Source organism: Canis lupus, chromosome 4 (genome assembly GCF_048164855.1).
Source record: "Canis lupus baileyi chromosome 4, mCanLup2.hap1, whole genome shotgun sequence".
NCBI lineage: Eukaryota > Metazoa > Chordata > Mammalia > Carnivora > Canidae > Canis > Canis lupus.
The window spans coordinates 1,515,982-1,535,810 of record NC_132841.1 but is presented as its reverse complement, the minus strand read 5'-3'; the positions used below and the strand labels follow the sequence as shown (position 1 = coordinate 1,535,810).

The 19,829-nt window shown below is 42.8% G+C and overlaps 1 protein-coding gene and 1 pseudogene across 16 annotated transcripts in view; one reads left to right on the top strand and one right to left on the bottom strand.

Moving 5' to 3' along the window:
• Window positions 1-19,829, top strand: part of LOC140631715 (transient receptor potential cation channel subfamily V member 3-like) — a 541,542-nt gene that overhangs the window by 404,192 nt on the left and 117,521 nt on the right. Inside the window, exons 7-8 of one of the 16 annotated variants that reach the window (XR_012029198.1) lie at window positions 2,255-2,344; window positions 5,194-5,958. The exons of 13 other annotated variants lie outside the window; for them this stretch is intronic. The gene's annotated coding sequence lies outside the window, so the exon portion shown is untranslated. Of the gene's footprint in view, window positions 1-2,254; window positions 2,345-5,193; window positions 5,959-19,829 lie in introns of those variants that run through there. 2 more of the 16 variants (XR_012029204.1, XR_012029201.1) reach the window with 2 other exon arrangements.
• LOC140631717 (peptidyl-prolyl cis-trans isomerase FKBP1A pseudogene) lies at window positions 16,186-16,443 on the bottom strand (annotated as a pseudogene).

The window sequence follows — 19,829 nt, the reverse complement described above, 5'->3', positions numbered from 1 at the left end:
TCACTCTCCCCCCCTCCCTCTGACACCCCAACCCCCACCAAAAACAGAAAGGCAGCCTGTTTATTAACTGAGCCTCTCAATTCTGCTGCTTCATGCACATGGCCAGCCTCCCAGCAGATGAAGTGCCTTGTGCTCCTAAGAGCTTGTCATGTCCTTGGGATGCCTGCACCCTGTGTCATTCAGCTTCCACTTTCCTGCCGCTCTGCATGCACAGCTGACTGGGGCCCCCACCACGCTGAACAGCTGTGCACCTATGGGAGCTCTGCCTCACCCTCCTTACACCTCGGCCCTGTACTCCCTCCCGCTGGTAGCACCCCAAATAAATGATCACAGACCCTATAGTTGCAGGCAGGTAGCTTAGGTCCCCTCTAAGAGGTCCTTGCTCAAGTGTCTTATCACATGCATAGGAAAGGGTAGAGCCAACACTGGCCACAGTTTCAAGTTTCTATTATTTCTAGAGATTGGGTATCATCTTGGGACCTGTCCTCCTTTTGGAGGAATAAGAATAGCAGATGTTTGGGTCTGTTACCTGGATTTCCTGTTTTTTCCTGGCAGTGTTAGAAGAACAAGTTGAAGGTGTGGAGCTGTGCACATAGTAAACAATAGGAGAAAATTGGTCAGAGAGCTAAATAACTGTATAAAAGCTTGTAGGAAAGGTAGATATAAGATTGGACAATGGCATAAGCCACAATGACTGTGGGAAGTACTTGCTGTGTTGAAATGTTCAATGAAGGGGGCCTGGGCTGCTCAGTCGATTGAGCATCCAACTCTTGGTTTCGGCTAAAGTCACGATCTCAGGGTTGTGGGGTTCCAGCCCCATGATGAACTCCACAATCAGCAGAGTCTGCCTGAGATTCTTTCCCCCTCCTTCTCCCTCCCCTTTTGCTCCTCCCTCTGCTCATGCTCTCCCTTTAAACAAATAAATAAAATCTGAAAAAAATTTTTTTTCAAGAAATGTACACTGAAGAAACTAGCATGCTAAAGATATTGGGGAAACCCCACTACCACAGGCATAGACATGTGTAGACCTGCTACATCAATATGCCATCATTTTGTGAATCTGTTGTTGATGATGAAGCTTGAAGTACTGAGCAGGTTAGAGGTATTTAAGAGCTTTTATTCTCTACCAATCATCTTCCTGTTCCCATAAAAGAAGAGGCTGTGAGACTGAGCTGGGATCTGCCATTCGCCTGTTCAGCTCACAGCTTCACGCACTGACCTCATTTCCTAGATGCAGCCCGGGGTGCAGCCCCAGAGATGGCCACCTGTCCCTATGCCCTCCTGACAGTGAGGACACTGGGGAGGCCATACCTGTGTGTAGCAGGTGGAAGAGACTTCCTGGGTATTAAGATATCGCTTATGACTTCCAGAGCCCAAAAGAACAGGTAGTTCTGAAGCATAGTAAATGGGAAGTTTCCACTTTGGCTTTCAAGATAGACAGTAAAACAAGTGGCCAGAGGGATGCCTGGGTGGCTCAGCGGTTGAGCATCTGCCTTTGACTCAGGACGTGATCCTGGAGTCCCTGGATCGAGTCCCACATCAGGTTCCCTGCATGGAGCCTGCTTCTCTCTCTGCCTGTGTCTCTCTGCCTCTCTCTCTGTCTCTCATGAATAAATAAAATCTTTAAAAAAAAAAAAAAACAAGTGGCCAGAAAGTGTGTCTTTGCTATTTTGCATTCCAGAAGGAACTATGTGTCTCTTTAACCAATTTTATTAACACCATTCAGAACATAGCCATTTAAAAACAATCGTAGCTGGGTTTATATGTTGTTCATTAGAGACTCACAATGAGGGCACTGAGTGAGATTTCTTCTTTTCTCTCCTTACTTACATTCTTTTACAAACTAGAAGCCACAACCTGTCCTGATTTCTGTGGGCTTGTTACCGTCCCGTGTTTGCCTCCAAACCACCCAAAGAGAACAGCAGAAAGAGCTACACGTCCTGAGTCAGTGGGTTATGTGGCCATCCCAAACTGAGAAGACACAGTCTGTAGTGCAGTTGTTTTTGACATTCGAGGCACCTTATTCATGTTGCAGTGCATCTGTGGTGTGGGTTGAAGCGGGCCACTTCGTACAGTGATACAGTGGTCAGGGTCTCTGATCAGCTGGAAGAACATGCATCTCGGCCTGCTCTAAAAGAACAGTGGCTCCATTTACCCCACTGTGGCATGTGATGCCAATCTGAGGTGTCTCCTGGAACACAGGGCAGGGGGTGCTCTCTGCTGCTCTCACTTTGATATTATTGTTGACCTTTAGATGACACTGCAGACCCATCAGTCATCAGGATCTTCCCAGAAGACTTCTGGTGCACCTTCTGAATACACCTGCTTTCTGGTCTCAACAGAGGTCAGACATTACCTGGTGCTTCTGGGTGGGAAATAGGAACCAAGTGACAGATGTCATGGAGGTGTCCATGATGAGGGAACAGGGGGGCAAGAGTGGGGACAAGAGCCTGGTCTGTGCCAATCTTCCAGACACTGAAATGAGAATCTACCCTTCCACCTGCACACCAGTGCCCAATTCTTTATGGCATTTTTTTAAAAAGTAAATTTGGAACTACTTTATAGAGGGTTAAATTCAGCTGGAATAGAATTTTTAAATTCTAGAATCAGAATATAGTTTTCTAAAACTTACTTTGAACATTCACAACATAAGAGATAAAAGAGAAGCATTAATGTCGGGTATTTCTAGATGGGACTCTAACCCATTAAATTTTAGCATCATCCAAAAATTATGGCCCACAAGCAACACGATTAAATAACAATAACTCTCTTATAACCAACAAATGATACATATAATTTAGTTGAGATGCTGGCGCTCCTGAAAAGCACCCATGTCTTATAACTTGTATCTGTGTTTCTAAAACCAGGATAGCATGGCACAAAGATAACTAGCTGGGTAGGAGTTGTTCATTTTCTGGTTTCAATAAATTATCCTTCAATAAATTATCATAACCCCGGCAAGTACAAAGATTGTTATAATCTACACCTTCACCCTAACTTGTAAAACAAGAGAATATACTTAATAGGAAGTAAACTTGGATTATGGACACTAACACCATTGCTAATGAATGAAACATGAAACAGGGTTTTGCATCAAATAACTCCTTTAATGAACATAGGAAACTATATGTTGGCATCATTACTGTAGTAACATGGGTACTCAGAGAAGCAGATCCAGAAAATAGTGAAAGGAAAAAAAAAGGTTATACACAGAGACCCAGACCCAGCAGCTCTCATTTTCCCATGGCTAAAGTGGCAAAGAAATAGACTAGAACTGTGGCCTCCCCCTGGAAATTTATTATTTAAATAATATCATTAAGAATTGTTCGGTCAAGTGCTCAGGAACTTGAGGCTGAAATGTTACAAAGCAATGGCAGAAAGGTTATCACAGATTTATGTCAAAGACCACTGTCGCTATATATCACCTAATCTCTAATAATAATCTCTAACAGTTGTGTAGCAGTTTATAAATTTCAAAGCACTATGTCCTACATCATTTTATCTGATTGCCAAGACAGTTTGATGAGGGAGGCAGATAATGTGACGTTCCTCCAGGAAAATGAGAGTTGCAATGAGTAGCATCATTGCATTCAGCTGGGAATGTAAAATCCAACAGTAATATGGAATAGTAGAGCTAGGAAAGGCTTCCAGGCACCACATGGTTATGCCTTGTGCCATTAAGCAAGATGGAGTCTAAAGTGCCCAGGAAGGGCAACAAGCCAGTGATGACAAATCCCCCAGCCTTGCTCCAGGAAGGCCACCTGTGTGATGCCCGAGGCAGAGCCCGGGTCCTGCCCACTTGCCATGCGTCCTGTTTCCCAGAGTGTCAACCCATACACACCTGTGTTCCTGCTCCCTCCCCTCTCAGCCTCAAGTTAGTATCACCAAAAGAATATATTCTAACTGATCATTCAAAATAATACCAATTAAATGACATATTGATGAGTCAGCTAATATTTAAGAAATTTCAGAAATAGTTATAAACTTATGATGCAGATAAAATTATTTTTCTCAGAAATAAGAGGTTCATGTGAGGTGTTTGAAGAGGAAAGGCAATAAAAAGGTGGACAACTCGGGGATCCCTGGGTGGCACAGCGGTTTGGCGCCTGCCTTTGGCCCAGGGCATGATCCTGGAGACCCGGGATCGAATCCCACATCGGGCTCCCGGTGCATGGAGCCTGCTTCTCCCTCTGCCTGTGTCTCTGCCTCTCTCTCCTTCTCTCCCTGTGACTATCATAAATTAAAAAAATAAATAAGTAAATAAATAAAAAAGGTGGACAACTCAAGAAGAGGATCCTTTCATGATTTTTTTTTTTTAAGTAAAATAGCAAACGAGGATAAGAAAAGTTTTCCAGAAGGAATTGAAGAGAAAATGGGCAAGCGGGTAGAATGTCAGATGCAAACAGAGTAAAGGAGACCATGGGGTGTTAGATCAGATGCTGGCCCTCTGCAGATACCCAAAGCTCACAACCACGCTGATGATAACCACTGAGCATAGCCAAGGGCACCTGCCTGGTGGCATCTGGTTCCCTGGCATCTCACCCTGGCCACAGCGGTGCCTCACTCCACTCCAGCCCTCATGCCATGTGTGTCAGACATCTCAGTCAGCAAATATATTTTTTTAACTTTTTTTTTTATTTATTTGAGAGAGAGAGAGAGAGCACACCTGAGGGGGGAGAGGCAGAGGGAGAGGGAGAAGCAGACTCCTCCCCACCCCGCCCCAGCAGGGAGCCTGATGCAGGGCCCATTCGCAGGACCCCAAGATCATGACCTGAGCCAAAGGCAGACAGACACTTAACCCACTGAGCCACCCAGGCGCCCCCAAGTCAGCAAATACTTTTATCATCTTCCATTTAGAGTCCAGGAATACACAAGGTGGACTCCAGGCCTTCAGCTGAAGCATTCCCAATGCGGCATTGCGACCGAGACTTCCTTTCCAGGCTTAACGCCTGAGACTATCAAATGCCAGCCTCCGGGACCTGTCCACTGCCGGTAGCGTTCGTTTATTGCTGGCACATAATTGCAAAGTTCAGTGAAAAAAATAAAAACCTCTGTAAGTTTGTGGATGAACACAGGGTAATTAATGAATGTATTGTTTCTTTTTTCTTGGAGGAGGGAAAAGTAGACTAGCTGAGAAAACAAAATTAGCATATCCATTAATGAGGGTCATGTTTGCTTTTTTGTATCCCTTAGGATTGTATCTTCCTGTGAAAATTCTGACGACCACTGAGCCTTGTAAAGAAAAATGAGTGATTAGGAAGGAGCACACCCAACCCAGAACAGAAGGAAGGAAATTAACACCTGTTAAAATATCCATCAGTTAGAAATCAGTTTTCTTAGGACAAACCAACCTATTTTGGCATTGATGATGGCTACAAACAAAATCCTCACCAAAGAGTTCCGGCATCTTGTCCACAGACTCTTCCTTCTTACAGTGTTTCAGATCTAGTACCTTAGTTACTTTCACAGCTGTGCACTCAGCCCTAATTCCTGGCGATGAAACCCAAAACCCAGTCCTCTAGCTTTCTCTGTTAGCCCATATCCGGCCGAACAGTTATCCCCTCCTCAGCTGATCATGCACATTTGACAGATGCTTGCTGTACGTGTCCTGGTGCAAGTTCTGTGCTGGGCACTAGGTCTTGCCCTCATGGTATGTGCCATCCAGTGGATGCCTCGTCAGATCTGGGAAACTCACAGTTTCTGCGTTGTCTAGATTTCTTTGGAAAACCATTACAGGGATCCCTGGGTGGCTCAGCAGTTTAAGCACCTGCCTTTGGCCCAGGGCATGGTCTTGGAGTCCTGGGATCCAGTCCCACATTGGGCTCCCTGCATGGAGCCTGCTTCTCCCTCTGCCTGTGTCTCTCTGCCTCTCTCTCTCTCTGCGTGTCTCTCATGAGTAAATAAATAAAAATCTTAAAAAAAAAAAAAAGAAAAGAAAAGAAAACCATTACAATTATGGTCTTTAATGTTTTCTATCAGTTTTCTCATTCATTGCACTCTATGTTCACACCTAGAGAATGTCCCATCCCCCACCCGACCCCATCACTCATTTCTCAACTTCTGTGGTTATTCCGTGTACAAGTCTACTACGCCGAGCACCCTTCCTTCTTCTTCGCTCTCAAACCTTATCTCCTACCACATCGAAAGTGCCACTCAACAATTCCCTCTTCCGCACAGCCTCCAGCTGGCCTCACCTCTCCCATGACACTCAACACCACACGCTGCTGTAAGTGCTCACCATATGTCTGTGATATTCAGTGACTTTGAGCCTTCAAAGTCACACATGCTAAGAAGATATAATTGCACATCCATGTTCATAGAGCGGTATTCACAATAGCTATGGAGAGAAGCAACCTAATGAGTCTATGGACACAGACACTAATAAACAAAGTGTGCTGTATACATGCAGTGGAACATTATATGCAGCCTTCAAGAGGAAGAGAGCATTCTGACACCTGCTGCAACATGCAGGAACCCTGAGGACATTGTCCCAAACGCAGGGAGCCAGGTACAACAAGGCAAACACTGTAGGATTCCACCTACACCAGGTTGCTAGAGGGGATACAGAATCTGTAGAGATAGAAAGTAGAATGGTGGTGGTCAGGTCGTAGGGGGTTAGTGTTGAACAGATATACAGAGTTTAGTCTTGTAAGATGGAAAGGTTCTGGTGATGGTTGTAAAACAATGTGAACATACTTAATGCCGCTGAACAGTGCACTTAAAAATGGCTGGGGTGGTATATTTTGTGTGTATTTTACCACAATTTACATATATGTTGGTTAAAATCACTTATGCTCATTTCCCCACCCCATTTGTTCATGAAGACCTTGAGGGTCCCTGCCTCTTGCTATTTTACAATACTGGCATCACTTGTTACATTCTGTAGACACTGAAAACACAAGATAAACAAAGATGCTCAATAGACATACCTGAATGACTGCAAAGTGAATTATGTGGGAGAGAGTGGGGGAGGCAAAGGGAGAAATTTCTCCAGCGTCAAAGCATCTCTGACCTCTCTGGACTCAATGTCGTGTGGCAGCCATAGTCTGATGAAACCAAAGTCAATGTCACTGATATTTTGAGAAGACTGTGGCAACGAGCCAAATAAGCCAAAAATTACCTTAATCCACGGGGTTGGAAAAAATGAAAAGAATCCGATAATCAAAGGAAAGCTTTGAGAGAAACATAGAAGTAGGGCACTTTATTAAGTGGCCTTTAGGTGGAAGCAAGTGCAATCATGAATAAAAGCAACCTATGAGTCATATAAAAGAAATACGGATAAAATGAGATGACAAAAAGTGCATCAGTATACTGAGGGAAAATGCAAGAAATATCATTTCTACAACAGAGGGAAAGCTATAAATCAGGGGAAACAGCAATAATCTATTTCTTTCCAGGCCAACCCTAAACGCAAGTTGCAGAGCTGGCCTGTGGAGGAGCTCACAACTTTTATTGGCAGTGTATGTGAGGAGACAAAAAGCAGCATATGGAGAAATACAAAAATATACTCTTTGGAGATACTGCCTCTTCAGACGTCAGGAAAAACCTGGATGGAAGTGTGCAGCCAGAGTGACATGCTACAAAGTCACAAATGCACATTACGCCTTAAGCAACTTATTGCTGAAATTGTCCCTTTCCCTTCTGGGTTCATTAGAAGACTCTAAGGACCCAAGATGGAGACCCTGGATCCCTCTGTGATGCTTAATGACCACACCATTAAAATGGGAAGACAAGGGTGCCTGGGTGGCTCAGTCGGTGAAGTGTCTGCCTTTGGCTCAGGTCATGATCTCAGGATTCTGGGATCAAGCCCTACATTGGGCTCCCTGCTCAGCAGGGAACCTGCCTTATCCTCTGCCCATACCTCTGTCATGCACTCTCTCTCTCAACTCACTAAAAATAAAATCTTTTAAAATAAATAAAAGAAAAGAAAATAGGAAGACAAATGGGAAAGGGTCTGAGTCCTTGCCCCATGAACTCTTCCTGCTGTGCATCTCCCCGAGTAGGGTCAGCCTCTTGGGGCAGCCTGGCATCTTGTCCATCCCTCTATTCCAGAGGAGAGGGCTTGCATCACTGTGTGGCATCCTTGTTACCTAATTCCGTGCCCACCACCTTGGAGCTATGCAAGATGGGTTTTTTAAGCTAAAAATGGATGAGTAAGTAGAAGTAGGCAAATTGCCGACTGTATCCCTGCTCCACAGCTAATTAGCTGTGTGATTTGATGAAGATATTTTAACTCTCTGTATCTCAGTTTCTTCATTGGTAAATTGGAGGTAATAATGGTTCCTGCCTCAGAAGTTTTTAAAGGATTAAATAAAAGAGAATTGATAAAAAAATTTAGACCAGTGCGTGGGAAAAACATACCTCCATAAGTATTAGCTATTTTCTCATATTATTTTTGTTATTACTTTTACTAAGATACACTCGGTGACCAGCATGAATTTCATTATGCATAGAGAGTATGAAATTTTTTTTTTTAAGATTTATTTATTTTTTTAGAAAGACAGTATGCATACAGGATGGGGGGGTAGAGGGAGAGAATCTTCACTCAGACTCCCTGCTGAGCGCAGAGCCCGACACAGGGCTCAATCTCAGGACCCTGAGATCATGATCTGAACCAAAACTAAGAGTCAGATGCTTAATTGACTGAGCCACTCAGGTGCCCCCAAGAATGTGACATTTTTAAAAGCACAAATTTACTCTTCTTAAAAAAACCCAACATCATTTCCACCTAACAGTGAACTTCAATTATTCATAAATTTTAGGCCATATATCATTTGAACTACAAAGATATTTTTGGTAATCAAGTATCAAAGCTAAGATAATTTCAATGTGCTTTAAATTTTTAAAACTCATTATAAAGTGCATGACAATTCTTTACATTGTTTTCAAAATACGTAGGAGAAATTTTAATTTTCCCTTTGTGTCACAGACTCACCCTTGTGATCATCCATTATTCAGTCCTCACTAGACACAATGTTATTAGCAGCTGTTGTGTTCTAGGAAGTGTTCTAGACACAGGGATGCAGTAGTGAACTGAATAACACCCCTGCTTTTATGGAGCTTATATTCCTATTTGGAAACACACACAAAGTTATAGAACAAAAATGATCATGAAAGAAAATGATTATGGAGAGAATTGCATGAAGAAGATGGTTATCTAGTGTAGTCAGGGATGGACTCTGATACAATGACACTTAAGAAAGAACCGAGTGACATGACAATGCTCTCTGGGAAAAGACCAGTTCAAGGAAGAGAGGACAGGCCCAGTGTGCAAAGGCATTGGAGTAGAAGCACATTGGGAGTATTCCCAGAGCAGCGTAGAGAGAGAATGTATGGCCAGAGAGCAGTGGGTAAGGGGAAGAATGGTGTAGGAGACATTCGAGAAGGTAACTGTGGGACATTAGCCAAATGTGACTTATCAAAACTGGTGTGCAGAAACTTGCCTTCTTAAAGTGTCCTTCAGGTCAGCTTGCTTTTGTTTCTGTTGTGGTTTGGTTTGGTTTGGTTTGGCTTAGCTCTGACTTACTCCATCCCTTTGTGAAATAAATGAATCTGTGTGGTGAGTTGGACAGCTACATGTAAAACTAGCAGTTCCAAGTTGGATTCCAGTGGTGGGAACCTTGGCCTCTCTGGGCCTCGTTTCCCCAGTAATAAGTTATATGTAAACTATAAACCCCTTTCCTCTACCAGCACCATTGCCACAGCTTGGTCAAAGAGCTTCCCAGTGGTGTAGGTATAGTTGGCTGTACCAACTAGAAGGGCCTTGCTTAACTGTATATGGACTCAATGTTTTTTTTTTCTCTACTTTCTTTCCTTCCTGCCCCTCCCCCTCTCCTCCTCCTCCTTCTACTTCTTCCTCTTCCTCTTCTTCTTTTTAGAATTTTTAAACTTGATTAGCCAGGTCAACAATTATTTCAGCCTTGGGGTTCTAAACACCTGCTATCCATTACCTTATTTTACGTTCCATATTTAAAAAGCATTTATTTTCAGGTAAGGCTTAGCATATCAATCTTTGGTGTTCCAGGCAGCCTGGGGGCTCAGCGGTTTAGCTCTGCCTTCAGCCCAAGGCCTGATCCTGGGGACCTGGGATCCAGTCCCACATCAGACTCCCTGCGTGGAGCCTGCTTCTCCTTCTGCCTGTGTCTCTGCCTCTCTCTCTCTCTCTCTCTCTCTCTCTCCCTCTCTCATGAATAAATAAATAAAATCTTTAAAAAAAAATCTTTGGTGTTCCTTCTTGTACCAGCCTTACCAGAAATGCTTTGACCTGAGTAGTTTGTTGGCAGGTTGGAGAGGGTTAGGGAGGGCCCCACAACAGAGTGGTCAAACCAGGGTCTCTGGAGCCCTGCCACTGGGATTTTAAACCCATCTCTGCCACTTCATAGCTGTGTGATCTCGGGCAAATTATTCAACCTCTCTGTGCTCAGTTTGCTCGTCTCTAAAATGGAGATAACAGCGGCCTTCCCTCACAGGATTGCTATGAGGACCACAAAAATTAATGTTTGATGAGCACTTGAAGCCTAATACATGAACAAACTAAATAGGAGTTTCTTATAATTATTTGTTCTTCTCTCTACTCAAACACTGTACCCACCTCTACTTTTAAAGAATCTAGAAAATGCTGTGTCTCTTTCAAGGAATCCTCTTTAATAGTGAAATGATACCCATGCCCAGGAACTGTGATTTAAGACCGTTTGTGAAACGTGCCTTTTGAAACACCCTAGATTTTCAGCTCAGAAAGAACTCTGTTAATCCCAGCACACTTATTCTTTGGCTCTGTATGTTTGAGGAGATTCTTCCTGAGTTTCTATTCCTACATCTGTCAAATAGAGATTAAAAGATGTACTTCTCAAGGTTGTTGAAAGGATTAAAAGAGAGAATGTATGTGAAGTACTGAAAAATATCTTGAATATTCTTTATCCCTCCCTTCCCCCAAGCACAATGTGTGTAACCTAAAGCAGCATCTGTGGAATTTAACAAGATGCCCCAAGATTCAGAAATGAAATGTCTCGGTGGGACGTGTCTCTCTTGGGTGAGAGTCGCAGGGTGGGGGTGGGGCATCTCTCATGCCTGAAACTGCTGGATGTTTGTTTGATGTATCCTCTGTCCCAGTTTCAGAATGTTCAGTACCAGTTAGCTGAGGAGGTGGAAAATCCCCTATTCATTTCACAAGGAAATTTTCAAAATTGTCTTTGTGCTTAGCATTTTTTTTTAATGTGGACTTTGTATTTTAAGGGCACGTGTAGGAAATGGTTATGCTGTATCATGCTGCATTCTCTGCTTTCCTGTCCCCCGGAGGGTAAAGGCAGCATTGCCCAAGGGTGGGATGTGGCCAGGAGCAGGGATAGGCGAGGGCCTTGAAATGTGCGAGTCGATCTCTGCATTCTTTCGGCTATAAGTGGAAGATCTCCAATAAGATGCTCCCTACAGTCTTCCATTCATCTGCAATCCTTGGATTCCCTGTGATCAGACTATTTGAGAAATGAAATTCAGAGGCGGTCATAGCCTGGGCTCAAGATGGACCAGGAGAGGGAGGAGAGCTGCTGGCTGGTGGTGTCTGAGGTTGGCTCCTCCAGCACAGTCTTTTGGCACCAAGTGCTTTATAAACACCTCCTGACCGATTTGGGAGAACAAACTCACTATGAGAAGGAACTATTTTTCTTTGTATATTACTTTAAAATATATATTTCTATTCCTGGCCATATGACGGTAAGCGTTCTGGCACTTTTAACAGACCTGGGCAGGAAAATGGAAGCTCATCTTCCACAATTTTGTCTCTAGTTGTAGAAGGAGTCGCAGACACTGGTGGAACTCTGGAGGGAGGGGTGCAGTTTATCATTGCAAAGTCAGCTTGACAAATTATCCACTCTCTGAAAAAGTAATCAAATTTCAGCAGCAAACATGAGGTCTGGAGGCGCCCTGACCCAGAGCACCAACAGGTGGCGAGGGAGACAGAATTTCCTAAGAGCCACATGAGGAGGAGATCAGGTGCCCTATAGGTTGAATCAATATATTTATATCTTCTCAGGAATAAAACAGTAAGTCTGTGAAAGCAGGTAGAAATACCTTTTTTTTTTTTTCACTTAGAAGCACTCACAGTCTTTATATGCTTATGCTTTATATATTTACTAAAAAGATCATTACACTGTTGCCTCAGCCATCATGCTCAGTTTTTGCTCATGACCTTTGTGGAAATGAGGAAAAGAATTAGATCTCCCTGCTTGCAACCTAGGACATAACCTGTCACTTACTGTTTCGTGGTAAAATCACTTGAGAGGAAACTACCATGAGTGAACTGCAGCGTCCTTCCATTGTGATACTGACCTCCTGACTTCCAGAGGAAGCGGTGCTTCTCCACCAGTTAGCTGCCAGCCAGTGACCTTTTGTCATTGTCCTGCTCTTCATCTACAATTTTGTCAGACTGAGACAAAACCTGATTATTGGAATCTGTGCTGCCTATGAAGACATCTAGACGTCCATGGCTACTTGCTCAACTTTGAATCACTTTTTTGCCTTTGCAAAATCTGTAGCATTTGTCTTTACTCTTAGAAATATATGCACCTTCACTCTATTCATTCCTTACTTGTACACACTAAGAAGTCATCCCAGCCTTCCTTAGCAGTGAGGACAATGGTGACTGGGCCTGAAGCCTTGTAAGCTCCATCCTCCCAGAGAGTTAGTAAAGTTCTGCTTTTGTATTGACTTGATTTGGGGTTCGCCTCTCTTGTAGGACTGGACCAGGGCTGAACTAGAGTTAATGACTTGGGATCTCCCCACAGAAACAAGGCTTCTTCCTTGGATCTAGCTTATTACCTAGACTCTGTCCTCCCTCAGCATGAGATATTTCTCAGCAGACTTCTTCATTGCTTGTGCAAAAACACTAACCTTGGCCTGGCACTACAATGAGTACGGCCTAGGCTCAAGATGGCCCTACAACCCAGAGCTTGACAACCATAAAAATCAGGAGGTAGCGCACTTGAAGGAAAGAGCCAGATGAGAAGAGAGGTTTCTTACATTCAAAACAGGACCTATTGAAGGAGGCCGATACTCTTAGACTCAGTATATTCATGGGATTCAGACTCCACCCAAAAATCATTTTTACCAACAGAGGAATTCCTGTACACTAACTAAGGAGGATTTTGTTTTAAACCCCCAAGGAGATTTCCTACATGCGTTGTTCGTGACTGAATGCAAAAGATGCCCTGGTGGAGTTGAAGAGAGGCTCTTGCTTGTGATTACTTTAGGCATAAAACTGCCTCATTACCAAGTCCTTCCGGTACTTATGTAGCTCTGTTCCCTTGGAAGGTATCCAAATCAAAGCTACCTTTACACCAAATTCCTCTGTGTCCTGAATAGTGAGATTATTCGGTACTCCCGCCTGCCCCCACACTTCCTTCCTGGTTAATTTAAATAAACAGTGAGTTGTTTTTCTTTTTGACTAGAGCCAGTCTATACAACCACAGCAGGAAGATTGCTTTCTATATATATGCAAATAGGCTGAATTCTCTCCAAACCCTGGGAAAAGACCCTTTTAACCAAATGACTTCTGTTTCTCTGTTTCTTCATGTATAAAATTAGTGGTTTGTATAAAATAACCTGAGCTCCCTTGCAGCTGTATAATTCCACATCACAAACACTGAGAGTACAAGCTTTGCACATACTCGACAATTAACGAGTAAACAAAGCGGCCCATGTTCAAACGCCCAATAAATACTTAACTCCCTACCATGATACTCAAGTTCCTTCTCATCTCGATATCAACTTAATTTTGCCCCTCCTTACACCATAAACCTTTAGGCACCCAGCCAGTCAGCACTCCTCAGAGAATCCTGCACTCAACCTGCGGCTGACAGCCAAGTTCATATACAGCCAAGTTCATATAGTCCCCACTACCCTGAATGCCCCTTACCAGTAACTTCTTCTTTTTTTTTTTTTTTTTTTTTTTTTTTGGAGAAAAGCCAGAATAAAGCAATTTTATTGCAATAATAAAACTTGAAACTCATACGTAATGCGGGCAAGTGGGGGTGGGGGTAGGCTGCAATAATTTCTCTCACCAAATCACTACACAGGACAGCAATGGGATGAGAGGGGAAGGAGGAAAAGCCAGGAAACTCTGAGATCAGCCAGGGGAGCTGAACATCAAAAACCAGGAGATGCTGAAGCTGTGATGACCAGCATCATTTCCTCAAGACAACACTCAAGGGTTTGTCATGATGGCTGGGCTTTTATTGGGTGTTATGTGTCTACAAACAGCACCTTCAATGTAAACTTTCAATTAAAGCTCTTAAAATTTAGAAAGTGGAGCTCAGATAGCTATGAGATTACAAAAGTCCTGAATATCTGTTAGAAAAACCACAAGATGGAAAAAAAAAAAAAAAAAAAAAAAGAGCCAGACCATAAAGAAGGCTTTCAGCAGGAGGTCCCTGCTGGCCTGGGAACAGATATCTGTAGTGTCCAATATTGCAGTCAGAACAATCTGCTTCCAAAAGGCAGAGGGTTTATGGGGGGGAGGGGCAGTGGAGGCAGAGGCTTTCCCCCTCCCCACTTCAGTTTCAGGTAGGGCTTTTTTTTTTTTTTTAATTACAGTTATTTTTATTTATATTTGTGTTTTCAAACTTTTTTTACTATCTTCTGGTTTGAAGGAGTATTTGTTATTTTAAATTGCAGTACAGCTGACACAATGTACATTAGATACAGGTGTATAACAGTGATTTGACAGTCTAATATGTTTTTGTTTGTCTTTTGTTGTGGGTGAGCTTTATTTTTTTTTAATTTTTTTATTGGAGTTCAATTTGCCAACGTATAGCATAACACCCAGTGCTCATTCCGCCAAGTGCCCCCCTCAGTGCCCATCACCCAGTAACCCCCCCCACCTCTCCTTCCACTACCCCTTGTTCATTTCCCAGAGTTAGGTGTCTCTCATGTTTTGTCACCCTCACTAATATTTTCTCTCCTTTCCCTTTATTCCTTTTCACTAATTTTTATATTCCCCAAATGAATGAGAGCATATAGTGTTTGTCCTCGAGGTCCATCCACGTCAAAGCAAATGGTGGGTATTTGTCATTTCTAATGGCTGAGGAATATTCCATTGTATACATAAACCACATCTTCTTTATCCATTCATCTTTCGATGGACACCGAGGCTCCTTCCACAGTTTGGCTATTGTGGACATTGCTGCTAGAAACATAGGGGTGCAGGTGTCCCGGCGTTTCATTGCATCTGTATCTTTGGGGTAAATCCCCAACAGTGCAATTGCTGGGTCGTAGGGCAGGTCTATTTTTAACTCTTTGAGGAACCTCCACACAGTATTCCAGAGGGGCTGCACCAGTTCACATTCCCACCAACAGTGCAAGAGGGTTCCCTTTTCTCCGCATCCTCTCCAACATTTGTTGTTTCCTGTCTTGTTCATTTTCTCCATTCTCACTGGTGTGAGGTGGTATCTCATTGTGGTTTTGATTTGCATTTCCCTGATGGCCAGTGATGCGGAGCATTTTCTCATGTGCTTGTTGGCCATGTCTATGTCTTCCTCTGTGAGATTTCTCTTCATGTCTTTTGCCCATTTCATGATTGGATTGTTTGTTTCTTTGCTGTTGAGTTTAACAGGTTTTTTATAGATCTTGGATACTGGCCCTTTATCTGATAGGTCATCAGGTAGGGCTTTTAACTCCACCCAAGGACATCTCTCAACTGGGAGAGTTACTTCAGCCATCAACCGTGCCTCACATCTGCTATGGCTTTGTAGTGCAGCAGTGAGAATGCTTAATATATAATAGATTAAAATTTCATCTGAAAAAAGAATAAAGATTCTTGTAATCCCCCAATACCAATTCCTATTCTAAAGTTAACCCGTGACTTGTGATGTTAATACTTGACTTAAGTGGAAAATTAATACTTAAGTGGAAACCCAGATCCAGAAGACTGAAACTGAACCTTCACCCCAAAATGAAAACAAAATAAAATGAGTAACTTGAGGTTTATGGCATATAGTTTAGGTCAACACACATATGAGGAGAAAGGGAAAGAACAAAGCTGAGTGATAGAATACATTCAGTCGGGTTGATGTTTATACAAAGAGTGTAGTGGAACATCAGGAAAAGCTCTATACAGAGTCATGTGTGCACATCTGGAGGCACCATCCCTCCATGGCACATCCAAGAATGGAGAATTCAGGGAGGAAGCCGTTCCTGTCATTCCAGTTTCAGAAGCTCCACATCTAAGACAAGAGTGGCATTTGGTGGGATAAATGCCTGGGTGCCCAGTAGCACTGTAGGCGTAGTCTAGGAAGATAGTTTGGCTCTCTGACCCACACTCATCTGGGCAACCCCTTCTTCCCAGCCTGGGATCACCTCTTGCTTGCCTAGCATAAACTTAAAGGGCTTGTTTCTGTCCCAGGAGGAATCAAACTTCTTTCCATCTTCAATCATCCCCTTGTAGTGCACCACGCAGGTCTGACCTGCTTCGAGAACGTGCGTACGTTGCTTGGGGAGATGGTCTCCACCTGCACTCCCCTGACGGAGGCAGCTGGGGATGCTGGGCACGGGCAGGTGAGCTGCAGGTGGCGTGGGCCCACAACGGACCTGGCAGCCATTCCCCATAACTTCTATTTTTGATGACTCTTGCCCAGTCTTCAAAGCCCTGCTCAAATGTCTCCTCCTCTGTGAGCCCTCCCCACCTCCGACTCTACCTATCATGCTCAGCAGAAGCATGGGCTCCCTTTCTGTGTATCCATGGCTCTTTGCTCAGACCTCTGGTATTACACTTGAAATATGGTAGCAGAGCTTACTGTGGATATGGCTGCCTCTGCCAACTAGACCAAGAACTGTTGAGGTATCACTTAGGTTTCTGCCCCACATGATCTAAAATCATGCCTGATACAGAGCAAGTTCTCAGTGACACCTGCTCAGCACAACTCGAATAAGTCCCAGTAAAGAAGGGTCTTAAAATGAATCTTTATCTTTAGGATAAAGTTTAATATAGGCACAAGGTTGTATGATTAACATTGACACTACAGTAGGAAAAGCAAATGAAGATATGGGCAATCTTTGGTTCCTGACTAATTAGTGCCTTTTCAATACTTAGAGATGTCAGAGAACAAATCTGCCACAGATTTAGGCGATGGGACTGGGGATCAAGGGAAAAGTGCTGGTTTACCTCAAACTGCCATTTTGATTTAAGCATGTTTCCCCGTTAGCAAAGTTTTATCTAGTAACGATAAAATAAAAAGCACATGGAGCTCTTGCTGGCCAATATGAGACTCAGCAAATCTTCAGTCATTTCAAAGTCTCCATGCCAACTCATTCCTGTACCTTTTGTTCAAGGACAAACAGAACTGATTCTGCCTTTCTTTTTTTTTTTCCTTATTCCTTCCTTCCATGAAGACATTACAGTGTGAATATTTATAGATTTCTGTGGTCTTTGAGCAAGCCAATGCCCACTATGTTCTCTGCACTATAGGAAACATGGGGCAGGGATCGAAAGATCATTTGGTCAGTGGTGTTCAAGAGATTATTCATTTTACTTGGAAAAAAAAATAGGTAGCAGTATTTCTTGACTTTCTTCTATGTGTGAAGGCATTATAAGAGATGAATAAAGCATGGTTGTCGACCTCAAAGTCCTTAGACTTTCAAACAATGGTTTTCAAGTTTCAAGGTATGAAATCAATGTAGGAGATTAAGAAGTGCATTTTTTATGTAGAATAGTAAAGAATAGAAAGCATCTGATTACCTCCTATGAAGTGAAGATATTATCACATGAGATTTAGTCTCAGTAGAGTGGCTATGTGTGTGCACCAGATCACAGCAAAGATACAAGGTTTCTGTAAGATACAGTCAGAAAAGTCAGAAGCCCACTGATTCAGAGGAATCAATGAAGATGTGCCTAAGTCACTGCAATTCAGGTTGTAAGAAATTAAAGTTGAGAAGTGTGAGAGAATCCAGTGTCAAATGAACAAGTGTCAAGGATCCAAACTGCTCCAACTATATCGCATTTGGACCACTTTGCCTCTTTCCCTTCCCAGGACCAGGGAGCTCTGTATGGAAGTGTTACCCTAAGCATCCTTTCATGAGGTAGTGGACTTAGATGAACTAATTCATTGCTATGTAATATGCAGAAGGACACGGATGAAAAGCTCTCATGTATGTTTTCTGCCATGTGATTAATATTTACTGTCTTTATTATAACAATAAGACATACTCATCATATTATAGTGCAAGATGTAGAAAAATGACCTATAACTTCATTCCCCAGAGATAATCACTTTTGGTATTTTACTTGAGGCCATTTTCTTTACGTATCATATATTATGCATTTATATACAGATCACTTTTTTGGATCTCTAAATGTGTCTGAGTAAAGCTCAGATATTCAGTCTTGTTCAAGAAAGAACCAACCATCGAATGCCTGGGTGGCTCAAGTGGCTCAAGCAGTTAGGTATCCACTCTTGCCTCAGGTTATGATCTCAGGGTCCTGGGATCAAGCAAGCCTCAACATGGGGCTCCTTGCTCAGCTGGGAGCCTGCTTTTCCTTCTCCCTCTGCTTCTCCCCAGGGTTTATATTCACTCGTGCTTGTTCTTGCTCTCCTTCTCTCTCTCTCTCTCTCTCTCTCTCTCTCAAGCTTGTTCTCTCTCCAATAAATAAATAAAATCTTTATAAAAAAAAGAATCAACCATATCTCTGACATGTTTTTTGGAGCATTTGAAGGAAAATCTTAAAAATTTTGAAGCTAATAATCTTTAGAGTTTTATTTTCAAGTTAAATGTAATAAACATGAATTAATTATCAATGGGCTAATCAGTGGGAACACAGAGGTATAAAACATGGTCTTTGCCCTTAAAGGATTTATAATCTAGTAAGGGGAAGAAAGCATTAAATCACTATCAAAACAGTGTATTAAAGCCCAATAAGGAAAAGCAAGTACCAGGTGCAGAGGAGAAAATGATCCAGCTTATCCAAGGGTTATCAAAGGAAGCGTTCCAGAAGCTGACCCAGGTGGAGGAGGGCTATTGGAGTTGCCAGGCAGTAGGGAACCTACCTAATGGAAAGCCAATTCAAGAATAACTTCCAGTGCTAGCAACAAAGTTTGAAACTAGGTAAGAAGAGCAAAATAGGATAAGGAAATAAATCAGACTCCTCTGTTCAACATTTGGATTCACATGACCCCGCCTGTGTCTCAGGAAACCCGTTCATTTTCCCTGTGAAACATCTATGCAAATGCCCAGTAAATAATACCACGTACAGCCTGTAAAGTCAACACAAAAGGACAGGTGCATGTGCACACACACACACTAATATGTTCAGTGCAGAAAGAATATAACTACACAGGGTAAGTTAGAGGAGGGTTTATTTTAGAGTTGATGGAGATGCATTAGTGGAGAAGAAGGTGATCAGTGCCATGTTTGCACAGGCACGCATACTTCTTCATGGATCGAGCTTCCAGCCAGTCACCTGGTGTGCACTCTTATTTCGACCGAGGAGTATATTGGCTTCAAATTGATGAATCTCCCATGACCAGTTCCCCTTCCAGCAAATTCATAAGTGAGATGTAGGAACACTTAACACAGCATCAGGAAATGCAAGCTGGTCTAGTACCATCTCTTGAAGCTATTTCAAAAACAAAGTCTTATCCTCAGACCAAGAAAGGGCGTGGCTTCAGAGGAAGTGTGCTTTTCTCATTCTGGGCCCAGCCAAGCATCTGAGCCTGGCACAGTGCTGCTGAATGAAGCCATATCAAATCCTTCTCTGTTTTTAAAATAGCAGAATATAAATATATTTCAATTGATAAAAATATAAGAAACCCTGTGATTATGTTATTCCCATCCCAGTATATTTCTTG